The sequence below is a fragment of the Schistocerca nitens genome, chromosome 1 (genome assembly GCF_023898315.1).
Source record: "Schistocerca nitens isolate TAMUIC-IGC-003100 chromosome 1, iqSchNite1.1, whole genome shotgun sequence".
Lineage (NCBI taxonomy): Eukaryota > Metazoa > Arthropoda > Insecta > Orthoptera > Acrididae > Schistocerca > Schistocerca nitens.
In genome coordinates, this window is record NC_064614.1 from 736,624,543 (window position 1) to 736,639,143 (window position 14,601).

Below are 14,601 nucleotides of genomic sequence, written 5' to 3' on the forward strand. Positions count from 1 at the left end.
ACAGACGCAATTATACATGAGACATCACAACAACCCAATTCTCAAAAGCAGGCAGCACTTAGATACATGCTCCACAGACTAAACAGAGTACCATTAGATGCAGACAATTACAAAAAAGAATTGAATACTATAATACAAATAGCCACAAACAATGGATACAAAGAGAACTTAGTAACAAAGCTGAAAAAAAATCAAGAAACAGAAAAGAACAAACGCCCAACTGTCACCAACACAAGGACAAAATCACACACAAATAAATACACAAAATACAAGAATAGAAACAACATAATTTGTGAAAGAAACAGAAAGTAAAAGATGGTACACAATGACGTGCAACCACAAATACACACACAGAATATCCAATATTTTCAAAGAACAAGGCATAAAAATAGCTCACTAAACCAACGTCTCAACTCAGAAATATTTCCTAAAAACAATAGGAAAAACTGATCTGTATCAGAAATCAGGAATATACCAACTGAAATGCAATTCATGTGATGGAAGATACATAGGTCAAACCAGGAGGACATTTGATACCAGATAGAAAGTACATGTAAGAGCATGCAAGTATAGCCCAAATCAATCTCCTTTTGCAGAACACTTACAGCAACACCAACATAAAATTACAACCAGAGACACAGACATGGAAATCATAAGGATAAACAACAACAAAAAACACCTTCTCATCTTACAAGAAAACTACCACATCCAAAAAACTATAATAGAGAAGAAACAACTCACAAATTATCCGATCAACTTGGCAAACCTCATACTCTTTAAACTGCCAGACCACTTAACATAACATTAAAAGTACAAATATAACCACAGGCTCCATTTACCACCACCATTTCCACCCAGATCTGTGCCATAATTACTGTCCAGTCCATCCCTGTCGTTCGTCCTGCCCCCCCCCCCCCCACCTTGGAGAAGAAAAAACACCACCCTTTCAAGTCTCTACCTACATACAAGACAATTTCGCTATCTCTCTGTCTCTCTCACGCACACACACACACACACACTCACACTCACACACAAAAGCGTTTCATAGGTTGGCAACGCTCACAACGTGAACGAAAACAAATGAATAGGCTGTAGCAGTGGTGAATGAAAAACAGTTAAGGAAGTCAATTATAAATGGTGCAGCGCAGGAAATAACGCCAAATGCCAAAAACTGCAGATGTGAAATGAAGGCAGTCGACGTCAACCACTGCTAGCAAGAGGGGAAAGTGCAGACTATGTAAAGATGCACCGTAATTAGCTTACAGACGAACTTAATAAAGAAAACGCTTTTTTTAACCTAAAAGAATCAAAAAATAAATTACAAACGTGTGTATCCAATTTACAGAATACCACAGAAGATGCTTTGTAAATAAAAGCGAAACGCGTCTGGTGCAATTATTTTTAATTACGTTGCAGTCAGCTCAATATAGATAACCTATAATAATAGAACCTAAGTATTTAGTTGAATTTATGGCCTTTAGATTGGTTATTTTATTCTGTAACGGAAGTTCAGCGGATTTCTTTTAATACTCACATGGATGATTTCAAACTTTTCATTATTTAGAGTCAGTTGCTACTTTTTGCACCATACCGATTTAACAACCCGATAGGAACTGCTGTTGGCGGAGAATGAAATTCAATCTGAACCAGCTTCCGAGCGAGCACTGGAGTCAGGTGCGTCACAAAAAGCGATTGCTCACAGCGGCACAGAATGCTGCGTGTGCTCATTGTGCCAGACAGTGCAGAACCTTAACAGAAACTGACTGGAGGCCAGTAGTGTGGTGCTGCGAGTCGCATTTTTGCCCCTTTTTATATGATGCTGGCAATGAGGAGTGTAACCGGCAGCGGCTGGAGAGTAATCTGGTTACCGTGAAACTGGACCAGGTCGTTTGTTCCAACATTCTCGGTGACCAAGTATTCCCCTTTGTTCTACTTCATCGAGATGAGTATTTTGCGGAAGCTTGCACTTCCAAGATTATACCGTCTGTGTTCATACGACTGCACACAGTACCTCTAACTAATTATTTATCTTTTACTTATCTACATCCGTACCTTTTTTCCCTATCGTTCAGAGTGTTTCATTTTTTTTTTGTTGCTCTTTGCAGCTATTTTCCCTGTAACAATAAAATAAACGGCAATTGATATGCACAAATGAAGAGCGCGGAAGCGGTGTCTGTATTAACAATTCCCCTGTCCATTGAGAGGTAAGGTTACAATTCAGAATATGGCGTAAGGGCGCCGTGAAATATATGCAATCCGTCCTTGATGTGGGGCGTCCAGAAAACAAAAAACAGCTATAGGGGGTGGACAAAAATATGGAAACAAAACACATTACCATATCCGATACGGTGCAGGAAATCCGTTGGCATTTAAAACAGCTTCCAGTAGTTTCAGAATGCGTAAATACAACTGCAGTATGGTTTTCAAGAGAATCTTATACCATTCTTCCTGCAAAATAGTGGAAAATCCAGGTAACGACGACGCAGATGGACAGCGATCATGCTCCATTCTTTCCAAAGTAGACAGCAAAGGCTCAATAACATTGATATTTGGCGAACGCGATGGCCAGAGGAGATGCGATAATTCATCCTGGTGCCCACAAAACCAGTCCTGGACGATGCGACTTGTGTGAAGAGGTGTCCTGTCGTTTTGAACACAGCATCACCAATGGGGAACGAACACTGTAGCATGGGATGGACCTGGTCAGCCAAAATGGTCACACATTCCTTGATAGTAATGCCACCCATGGAATACAACAATATGGCTGACCAAACAGTCACAGAACCCCGGACATGATTCGCTCTTGGGACGTAAACTCTGCCAGAATTTGAAAACAGTGTGAAACAAAACTCATCCGACCGAGACTTTCTTCCATTGCTGCAGAGTCCAGGTTTTATGGATTCGGCACCATGTTTTCCTACTGTAGGCGTCTGAATCACTGGTGAGTAGTTCCAGAATTTGAGCTCGCCCCGCAATTCGCTGCTTATGGAGCTCCCTTTGTTTGTTTTAGTGCTGTCAGGATTCGCGAGTGCGACATTCAGTTCTGCTGTGACTTTTGCAGTTGTCGTCCTCTTATTTTCTGCCTCAGTCCTCTTCAACGAAAGTCCGTGACGGTCACTCAACACGCACGTTCGTCCGCGTTGTGACTTAACAGATGATGTTTTCCTGGTTTCCCTGCATGTGCTATAAATATTCGATACTGTTCCTCTTGAAACACCAAACACTTCGCCTACTTAGAAGATGCGACAAACCCACTAAAGAGACAGCCTACATTACACTTGTCCGTCCTCTGCTGGAATACTGCTGCGCGGTGTGGAATCCTTCCTTACCAGGTAGGATTGACGGGGGACATCGAAAAAGTTACAAAGAAGGGTAGCTCGTTTCGTGTTATCGCGAAATAGGGACGAGAGTGCACTGATATGATACACGAGCTGGGGTGGCAGTCACTGAAACAAAGAAGGTTTTCTTTGCGGCGAGATCTTTTTACGAAATTTCTATCACCACCTTTCTCTTCCGAATGCGAAAATATTTTGTTGACACCCACCCACGTTGGGAGAAATGATCATCATAATAAAATAAGAGAAATCAGAGCTCGAAGGGAAAGATTTAGTTGTTCCTTTTTCCCACGCGCCATTCGAAAGTGGAATGGTAGAGAAGTAGTACGAAAATGGTTTGATGAACCCTCTGCCAGGTATTTAAGTGTGAATTGCAGAGTAACCATGTAGATGTAGCTGCAGATATACCTTGGTTACGGAAGCACTCCGCCCCCAACGAACGAGCCCCAACAATTTGTCCACAGAATACGGTACGTTCCGACAAAATACACTCACAACTAAGCTCACCGCACAAAGAATTAGTCACAGCAGTGCGCACACACAGATGAATCTTTAAGCCTTTTCAGATGGCCTGCACAACAGTGCGCGCACTGCCAATACGTGAGCATTAGACAGCAGATTTATGTTTCAAGCGGACGTTGTAGATAAACATGGGTAGAAGTAAGGACACGATAGAGCGGCAAAAAGGGGAAATCGTGTTTGGACGTGCCCATGGCAATACGGTGCATGAAGTTGCTGGAATTGTTGCCGTTTCGAGGCAAACTGTTCGACGCGTTCACAAACTGTGGTGGAACACACCTGGCCACGAAACTCGACGTCAGAAATGTGGTCGGAAAAACATCCTCAAGCAGTCAATGAAGGTGCATCCCCACCTAACAGCGAGAGAACATTGTGACAAAAACTGCATCCAATGACGCAATGACCAATTGCCGTCGACCACATCGCAAGATGACATTGTTCACATAGGCACATAAAGTTGCGCGTCTTCATTGGGCTAAAAATCATCGAAGGTCAGTAGGTGACTGGCGGAATGTAATGAGGTCTGACCAAATATATTTCTGCTTATATACAAATGGTTCACGTCCTCTAGTGCACCGAAGGCCAAATGGATCATTGCGTCTTTAAATGCGTTCAAGGTCATGTTCAAGCCGGAGGAGATTTTGTGTTGTTATCATGATTTTGGGTTCGCTCACTGAGGTCGCCATTAACATAAACCAGCGTGTTTGTTTTAACTTTCTAAATGATCAGTTGTCGCCTTTCAGTCAACACCTGCATGATGAATGTACTACTCGTACCCCTATTTTTCAAGACGACAGCAGAGTTCATCGGGCTGGAAGAAGACGTGACTGGTTTTCTGAACACTCTCCCATCTTATGACATCTCGGTTGGCCTGCAAAATCATCTGACTTGAACCTCATAGAAAAACTGTGGACCATGTTGGATCAACGGGTAAAACGCCTACACCAGCATCCCCGCAATTTGATGGCATTGCGCGATCAAATCCTCAGTGAATGGATTAATCTGGATGCGACGTACCTGCATAGCCCTGTGGACTCACTTCCTAACCGAATCCAGGCGGCTGTCAAGGGCAGGGGCGGAATTACACGGTATTAAATGATGCTTGAATGATTTTTTTTTAGAGACGAATAATTTTTTGTCTGGTGAGCTTACACAGAACACTACCCTGACCACGGCTGACACTCGCAACGTGTTGATGTCATTGCGGATGCGCTAATCGTGGTCAAATACAACAGTACAACCTCCTGCCTTGGGTAGCACCTGCGATTACATTCAATCATGCATTTCTCGTGGTGTTTCCGTATTTTTGTCCACCTTCTGTACCTGTCCCATTCAGACGAAAGAAGAATACATCAGCAATGATACAACTGTTCAAAGATAGCATGCTATCATGAAACAACCTAAATTCAAGTGAAACCAAAAGGAATGATTACTGTCGCTGATGGGGGAGGTGTGTACTACAAGGCTTCAAGCAGCAGCAGGAATCAAGCGGTTGATTCATGAGAGCCGCCGTATTCTTATTTATGTTACTTGTATATTAACATTTTACTCGACACTATACAACAGCATTTCTGTTAAGATTGTCGTGCAAGTGAACATTACTTACTGAGAACTTACTTTTAAATCTGTCACTATCACAAAAGTGTCCGAATGACCAGAATTGCGTACCACTGTAGTGGGACGCAAAATTGAAGCGTCACCCATCCACCAGTGTCAGCCCAGTTTGCAGGTGAATATAAGTTTAATTTAGTGTTTTGTTTATGTATTTTGAAATATTTGTAATGTTTGTGAATTATCTAAAGTTTTGAATTTATTTTTATGTTTCATGTACGGAGAGGGTGGCGCAACGAACGGAGACAGCATCTTCACTGCCGGGACCAGAGAGAAAATTGCTGGCCACTATACGTCGTGGGTCGACAGCCAAAGAGCAACAGAAGATCCTGAAACTGAGTTGTTGCGTCGTGCTTCTAAAATGGTTCAAATGGCTCTGAGCACTATGGGACTTAACTTCTAAGGTCATCAGTCCCCTAGAACTTAGAACTACTTAAACCTAACTAACCTAAAGACAGCACACACATTCATGCCCGAGGCAGGATTCGAACCTGCGACCGTAGCGGTCGCGCGGTTCCAGACTGTAGCGCCTAGAACCGCCCGGCCACTCCGGCTGGCGTGCTTCTAAAAACTGAAAAAACAAGAATTTATAATGTTTCTACAACAATGACGTCATAGAAAGTTTAATCATGTTGTAAATGTTCAGTCCTATCTTGTCAAGGCTCAGGTTCACGTCTATATGTAGTATATAGGAAGATAATAAACTAGTGTATACTAAAAAAGTTTAAATACGTGTTCCGAGAATTTATTTATGAAGAATTATGTTAAGGAAGAAGTATTACTGATTTATTTGACAAGATTATTAATTTTGGACAACGTTCATCCCGAGTTTGAGTCTTGAAAGTTTATTCAATGTGGTTTTAATATTTATTAAAGCAGATAACTTGCATTAATATAATTTCTGAGAAGAAACAAACGACATCTAAATTGAAAAAAAGTTTGCGCAAACCAATTGGACTGAGTGACGTAACTCTGCGCATACGACTCAAAGGATGATGTTTTAGTTACAGTTTTGTTCAAGAACTATTCAGAGACAACTTTAAAAAGAATTTAAATAATTTTGAAGTGTTTTGTAACTGACGTAGGTGACGAAGTCTGCACATGGTCATATGTCAAAAGAAAATCATTTATACAAAACTTACGTCGTTACAATACACCACCTGACTTGCATTTCCGTCCGAACAGGTCTTGGAAGGCCCAACGGTACCGACCGACCACCGTGTCACCCACAGGTGTCACTGGATGTGGATATGGAGGGGCATGTGGTCAGCACATTGCTCTCCCGGCCGTATGTCACTTTACGAGACCGGAGCCGCTAATTCTCAATCAAGTAGCTCCTCAGTTTGCCTGACTAGGGCCGAGTGCACCCCGCTTGCCAACAGCGCTCGACAGACCGGATGGTCACCCATCCAAGTGCTAGCCCGGCGTGATAGCACTTAACTTCGGTGATCTGACGGGAACCGGTGTTACCACTGCGGCAAGGCCGTTAGCCCGACTTGCAGTTAGCCCACATAAATTCCTTGCTGGTCCTCTAATCTCGTCTCGCTACAGGTAGTTCCGTATACAAAATAGCTGTCATTATAGAACCTCAGAGAATTCTTCTGTGTATGACAATCAGAGCAAATGCAAATTAATACGACGAGATTGCAAATAACAGGAAATGCGTTATTAGAGATGAGACAGTTCTTAAAGCTTTTAAACTCAAATTTTGTTTCAATAAGTGACCTTTCGAAAATGTTACCACTCTCATTAGCATCTGAGGCAACTAATACTCGTAATTCTGTCACAGAAATCATTCACTAATCAGTAGCCAAAACTATTATTCTTTATTCTATTTCATTTGCCAGTAAGAAATTTTGCAAGAATGTCTGGACTTCCAAAGTTTTATGATAATTCGAAGTTTTTGTCTGAACTGAGAACTGAACCGAGGCCATAGACATACCAACCTAACATCAACCCAATGGACTACCAAACATTGCACTTGGTTGTTCATGTTTTTGTCATAACGGATGATGCCTCACGTTGAATGAGAACTCTGACTCCGTAGAGGTATATTACTTCCTGTTCAGTACGGTCATTTCCTTTTTTGACCTCATTGCTATTCATTAGCGGCCTCGGCTCCCAGTGTAACTTCAGAGATGATTTTGTAATCACTGAAATGACATCACATAATAGCCATACACACGAATTGGCAACACTGAAGGATGCGGAAGTTTCTACAGGAAGTGGATTGACATCAGCATGAGGTGTCCTGGTGATTCATATTTTCGTCAACAAGTGTTAACGTCGCGCAGTGTAAACGCAAAACCAAGATATTGGGTGCACTCCTTTCTTTAAATTTTCAACCGCTTTCCGTTTGATATAGCTGTATAGGCCACAGTGTTGTTACCATTCCTTATGCAGCATATGACTTGAGGAATATTGAAGTATGTATCGCTCAATTGCGGGAAAAATTTACTTGAAAATAAAGTTCGTGGAGAATTTGTTTGGCATGTTGTCACATATTTTGCTATAAGTAGGTATAAATTTACCAACTGTCATTTTTATTTATGGTTCTAATACCTTTCTTGCGGCGTTTTATTAAATGGGGAATATTTGAAGGTTTGAGGAGCGCTACTGAAGTGTTAGAAAACAGTGTAAAACGGAAAAAGTGTTAAAATTTTTCACAATTCGTTGTCTTTATATTTAAAAGAGGCTTGGAGGCATAATTTATTTTCTTTTTATTTAAAAGAGGCTTAAAGATAGCAAAGGAAGACCGAAACATTTGTGCTTTGTATGGGATGAGAGCCAATGAAGAAATCACTTCAGAAAGTAGTTTTCTCGTTTCAAGTGCAATTGTTTTGACCTGAATTATTCGCCACATTCAAGAAAACCAACGAGCTTTGATGAGTACGTTTTCCCACTTTACCACTATGAACCACGCCATTGTACTCAACAAACGGCAAATGTGATTAACGGTGAGTATTTAAACTATATGCCATTGGGCCATGTTGACGATTAGGGTTGAAACGCTCTATCGACGACTAGGTCACTAGAGATGAACCAGAAGCTCGAATTGGGTAGCGTGATAAAGGTTAGTGGTGGTGCACTTTCAAAGGAAAGATCCCAGCATTTTGCGTAATCACAGATAATTAAATCAGGGTGGTCTCATGGGGATTTGACAGCTATATGTTAACTTTATAAAAAGGATAATAAACTGAGCCCTAACAAAAAGTATCTCAACCAAACAACAGCTTGAGTCCACAGACTTTAAATTTAATTTCTCCCTTATATTTACCTGCTTTATTCAAGAAACTAACGGAAAACGCTATAAAATATGCTTGCTGACACAAATGAATTACAACTTATCATGATAGTAGTATGATAAAAGACTGTCTCAGTTAAACATAAAGTATCTGTAAGACGAACACATTCAAATCGTCACTTTTGAATTCAAAATGATCAGTACTGGCCTGTGTCGTATTCAAGTACTATTACGTGGAACTGGACACACAAAGAAAAGCAGTTCACAAGTCATTCAATGCCACACATACACTCCTGGAAATTGAAATAAGAACACCGTGAATTCATTGTCCCAGGAAGGGGAAACTTTATTGACACATTCCTGGGGTCAGATACATCACATGATCACACTGACAGAACCACAGGCACATAGACACAGGCAACAGAGCATGCACAATGTCGGCACTAGTACAGTGTATATCCACCTTTCGCAGCAATGCAGGCTGCTATTCTCCCATGGAGACGATCGTAGAGATGCTGGATGTAGTCCTGTGGAACGGCTTGCCATGCCATTTCCACCTGGCGCCTCAGTTGGACCAGCGTTCGTGCTGGACGTGCAGACCGCGTGAGACGACGCTTCATCCAGTCCCAAACATGCTCAATGGGGGACAGATCCGGAGATCTTGCTGGCCAGGGTAGTTGACTTACACCTTCTAGAGCACGTTGGGTGGCACGGGATACATGCGGACGTGCATTGTCCTGTTGGAACAGCAAGTTCCCTTGCCGGTCTAGGAATGGTAGAACGATGGGCTCGATGACGGTTTGGATGTACCGTGCACTATTCAGTGTCCCCTCGACGATCACCAGTGGTGTACGGCCAGTGTAGGAGATCGCTCCCCACACCATGATGCCGGGTGTTGGCCCTGTGTGCCTCGGTCGTATGCAGTCCTGATTGTGGCGCTCACCTGCACGGCGCCAAACACGCATACGACCATCATTGGCACCAAGGCAGAAGCGACTCTCATCGCTGAAGACGACACGTCTCCATTCGTCCCTCCATTCACGCTTGTCGCGACACCACTGGAGGCGGGCTGCACGATGTTGGGGCGTGAGCGGAAGACGGCCTAACGGTGTGCGGGACCGTAGCCCAGCTTCATGGAAACGGTTGCGAATGGTCCTCGCCGATACCCCAGGAGCAACAGTGTCCCTAATTTGCTGGGAAGTGGCGGTGCGGTCCCCTACAGCACTGCGTAGGATCCTACGGTCTTGGCGTGCATCCGTGCGTCGCTGCGGTCCGGTCCCAGGTCGACGGGCACGTGCACCTTCCGCCGACCACTGGCGACAACATCGATGTACTGTGGAGACCTCACGCCCCACGTGTTGAGCAATTCGGCGGTACGTCCACCCGGCCTCCCGCATGCCCACTATACGCCCTCGCTCAAAGTCCGTCAACTGCACATACGGTTCACGTCCACGCTGTCGCGGCATGCTACCAGTGTTAAAGACTGCGATGGAGCTCCGTATGCCACGGCAAACTGGCTGACACTGACGGCGGCGGTGCACAAATGCTGCGCAGCTAGCGCCATTCGACGGCCAACACCGCGGTTCCTGGTGTGACCGCTGTGCCGTGCGTGTGATCATTGCTTGTACAGCCCTCTCGCAGTGTCCGGAGCAAGTATGGTGGGTCTGACACACCGGTGTCAATGTGTTCTTTTTTCCATTTCCAGGAGTGTACATCAGTAAAAACGTGCATTTATAAAAAAGATAAAAATTGTATCAGTATACTCAGAAAAATGTTAGTTTTAAGAAGGGTGCAATGTAGCAATTCCTTAATTTTTTCAGTTTTAGATCAAGGAGAAACTAAATCGAGGTTGTGAGAAGACTTAAGATGGAGACACTAAGTTTCCGTCCTGTTTTTCGATGTTACAGCTGGAAGATCAGTAGGAGAAGAAGTAAAAAGTTGACCAAGTATAAAAGACTTAAGCGAGACTGGAAATGACAGCAGGAGACAGTACAACTTCACAAAATGATCACTTTCCCACTCAGCAAGCGTATCATTACTGCTTGCACGCCACTCTCATTTCCATGGAGATTGATAACACACAAAAATTACGAGATTTGCTGTAGATTTTGCATGTTACAATCTACTTGGAATGAAAATCGTAAATCTGATAACTCAAAGATATACCTTATGCTGGAATTACTCAGATTATTTAATAGAAATGACAAGAAGTATCAAGTGAATATAGCAGGATAGCTTTGTGCTACTCCAGGAAATAACTCAATGATCACATAGTTGCCAAAAGTATTCTACAATATTGCAAACTCGCAGCTACACCAGTGCTAAAAAGAATACACATTTCTACTGCTGGTATGTTTCCTGAGTTGACTCACATATGGGAAGTTCGTGCTTTAAAGGTGCGGCAGTGTCAGCTGCCCTGATATTGATGAGACTGAAATGCCTAAGCACAGACCAATAAGCTTCATTCTAATTTCTGTAATAACAATTTGGGTCTAAAGCGTTGTTATGAATGATATCCAGATGCACTGACTACAATCTGAACATCATAAGGAAAGAGTAGAAGGAATTATTAATGTCGCCCCCCTTTTCAGTAGATGTCGTAACTATTTTTAAAATATTAGAAGCTGAGACCTCCTGATGTGAAATCGTTTATTTCACGACCAGTTTTGCTAACAAGTAGTTGTCACCTTCAGATTCTCAGTTCGACAAATTACAGATAGAACAGTGTTAGTGTAATAATCAGCAAAATAGCTCAAATGTACCAATAAATCGTATTAACTGAAAACTTATAGGACTACGCGTTAGTCTCGTCGACAGATTGAGAGCATCCTCCCACTACAATAAGACAGCTTCACACTGGTTTGTCAAATATGTAAAGCTTGCTAAATAAAACATACGTAGCACCAATTAGGATACAGGAACAAAAACAGGTACATCAGTAAAGATGATGCATCAACGATAACTCAGGAAGACTGAGGCAACGTGTTTCAGAGCCCATGTCAAAGGGTTTGAAGCTACGTCGTCAGCCGGTGCCACCGCACTAAGGCAGCGATCGCTTTTGTAGTTGTTATGCTACGTTATGCGACTACGTTGTATCTAAACATGTATTCGGTACTAAGAAACGTTCATATCTTTCGATTTTCTAGCTGTTAATTACGTAACGCAATAATTTCTTTTGCTCTAGTTGTGGGCCTACCAATATGTACTGTATATCTATACCTTTATGACCTTATACCCGTTTGTGGACAAACTATATTTTGAGCTATGTCAGTGTTTGTCTTTCAGTTGGAACTCTGTTCATGTCTGCAGGTTTTTGTCACTCGTTCTTTTACATTTGTTTTCTACTTCCCCCTCCCTACGTTGTTGGATTTCCAGGTTATTTACCATACAAAGTACCACCTGTAATTATGAATCCAGCCTTATGCAGTTCTTTTGTTAATTTGCACTTTGTAGCTGTTATACTACGTTATATGCCTATGTTTATATGCTTCCATTTACTACCCGTCAGTAGCATAACATAATAATCTCCTTTGCTCTAAGTATGAAGCTGTTGTCATGTACAAGTAATACTTATACATAGTAATCAAAGATATTCGACCCTACGCCTCGTTACGTATTTGTTTTGTGCTGCGAGCCGTATCAGAGTTTATTGTCCCGTTGGAATTACGTTCCTGTATATAGTTTTCTTATATAACGTGGTTTAAAAAAATATTATCTAAATAGTTAGATCGCCCCAACAATATGTTTAAATTATGTAGCTACTTTTGTTTTTCTTTCTATAACCTCATTCATCGAAAGATATTCGTCTTTTCAGCATCACCAGCCACTATACAATAAACATCATGAATGAATAATTTTTCTTTTGAATATTTTAGACTTAAAACCAGTTTCCTTAGGTATGCTTTCATTGACTCAAGCTTTAATATAGACGAACACAAATTAAAGTACAACACGGGACTGGTTACCAAATGCGAATATCTTCAAAGCAATTTCATAAGCTGTGATTAAAAGTTTCAAACCAAGAAACAAAACTGTGCGATGACCGCAGTGAAACAAAACAGCCATGAAGAACATGAAACAAGCGAAACAGTGCGCAGCATATTCGAGTCTAGCTTCTGCTAGCATGAAAGGAGGGTAAGTTGTGATCAGGACGTGGACCAAGGAACACAAAATCCTGACAATAACATCCAGAATATTTCAACCTTAAGCAAAACTGTCATACAGTCTATACATAAGACAAAAGTACGAAAAGTACCATTCGTACTGATTACAACATAATTGCAGGTAAGGCTGTATCGATGAAAGCAGTTAACGAGTTTTCAGATTTTAGAACACTTAAAACAAAGGGAAGCCAAAATAACAGGAAAAGTTTCCCCTAGATGAGTGTGACGAAATTTCTATGCAGCTCCTCACAGTGGACCCATTTTGCTCGTAGTTTAGTTCCTATTTGTTTTATACTCACGACGCCTCTAAGGGAATAATCACGTAAGAGTTATTGATGCGTGGTTGTTGGATTGTTAAGACAGACTGATAATCACGTAGCATGGTATTTGCAGCTCAGTCAGAATCAGTGAACAACACTAATTTTAATTTCATTCCATCTAGGAGACTATTGTAAGGGCTAAAATAACGTCTTCAACATTGGTTCTTCGCACATCAAGTTGTCTCCTGATATTATTACTCAACGACTGTCGCTTGATGGAAAAAAGTGGGGATCACACAAATACAACAAAACCAGAACGACAAATAAACATGGAGACTAGACATGCGCTTGCAACTACTATGGATTGACTTGAAGAAATCGTTAAAAAGACGAAAACTGGTAAACCTAAACTTGATCAAATCTAATTAACTGTTTCCGTAGGTAATCGCTTATTTAAATCGACCCTAACGGCGAACAAATGTCAAATACGTTTCAGTGATGGTCTCTTTGAGTCGTTTTAGACACACAACTCGTCGTCGTAATGGGATGCCATCATAGGATAAATTTATCGGCAGACCGAATCAGTCCCCTTCACTTTAGTTTTAAGGAAATAATTCAGATTAGGCGCACCAGCTTCGGCTTGATTCTAGAGAAGAAGATAACAAACTCACCAGTTATGTACCACTATCATCTCTGAACGAGTTAAAGCACCTTCAGATAAGTTGCAAATTCCAACTGCTGAACCGGAAACACGCACTACTTCCAGTCTCCATCAACACTCGAATTATCACCCTACAGTTTCATAGGAAAGCTCAGGTAACATATAGTTTCAGGAAGCCAGTAAAAAAAAAAAACTGAAAAATTAGTTCACGAGTCACAGCAAATGAAACACTTCCGTCTCCACAGAAATAATACGGTTTAATATTTCATTAAGAAGCCTCGTCAAGTCCGTTTATATGATCAATACTTACCACCACTAGTTTTTGTTTCTTCGAGAAGGTTGCCTTCGACTAGTAACAGCAGCTTCTTCGGTGTCTCCACAATAATCGATCATCTGTTAATACCAGTAGATGCCGCTGTAAAGTCACGCACATCAACGCCTGACCGTAGTACTAGTCCATGGATTTCGGAAGCTACTGAAGGAACAGAATGGAGTTCTTGCAGAATTTCAGCACTAGAAACATAGCCTGTCCAGTCCCTATGGATCTCAAATGTCTGTATTGGGTAACTAACACCCTACCTAAATTTGGACTCCAAGAGCTCTCCATATAAACGGATACACTACGCGACAACACCCAATCCTTCCATTCCTCCAGAACTCCATGAAGGATAGACAACCTCATATGAACGAATTATGCATTGTATCTTGTTATCTTCTAGCCGACGGCTGATAACACTCGTCACGACTTTTTTCGAACTCTCAGCTGCATGGGATTTTTTTACTGATTCTTAATGTTTTTGATCTGCTG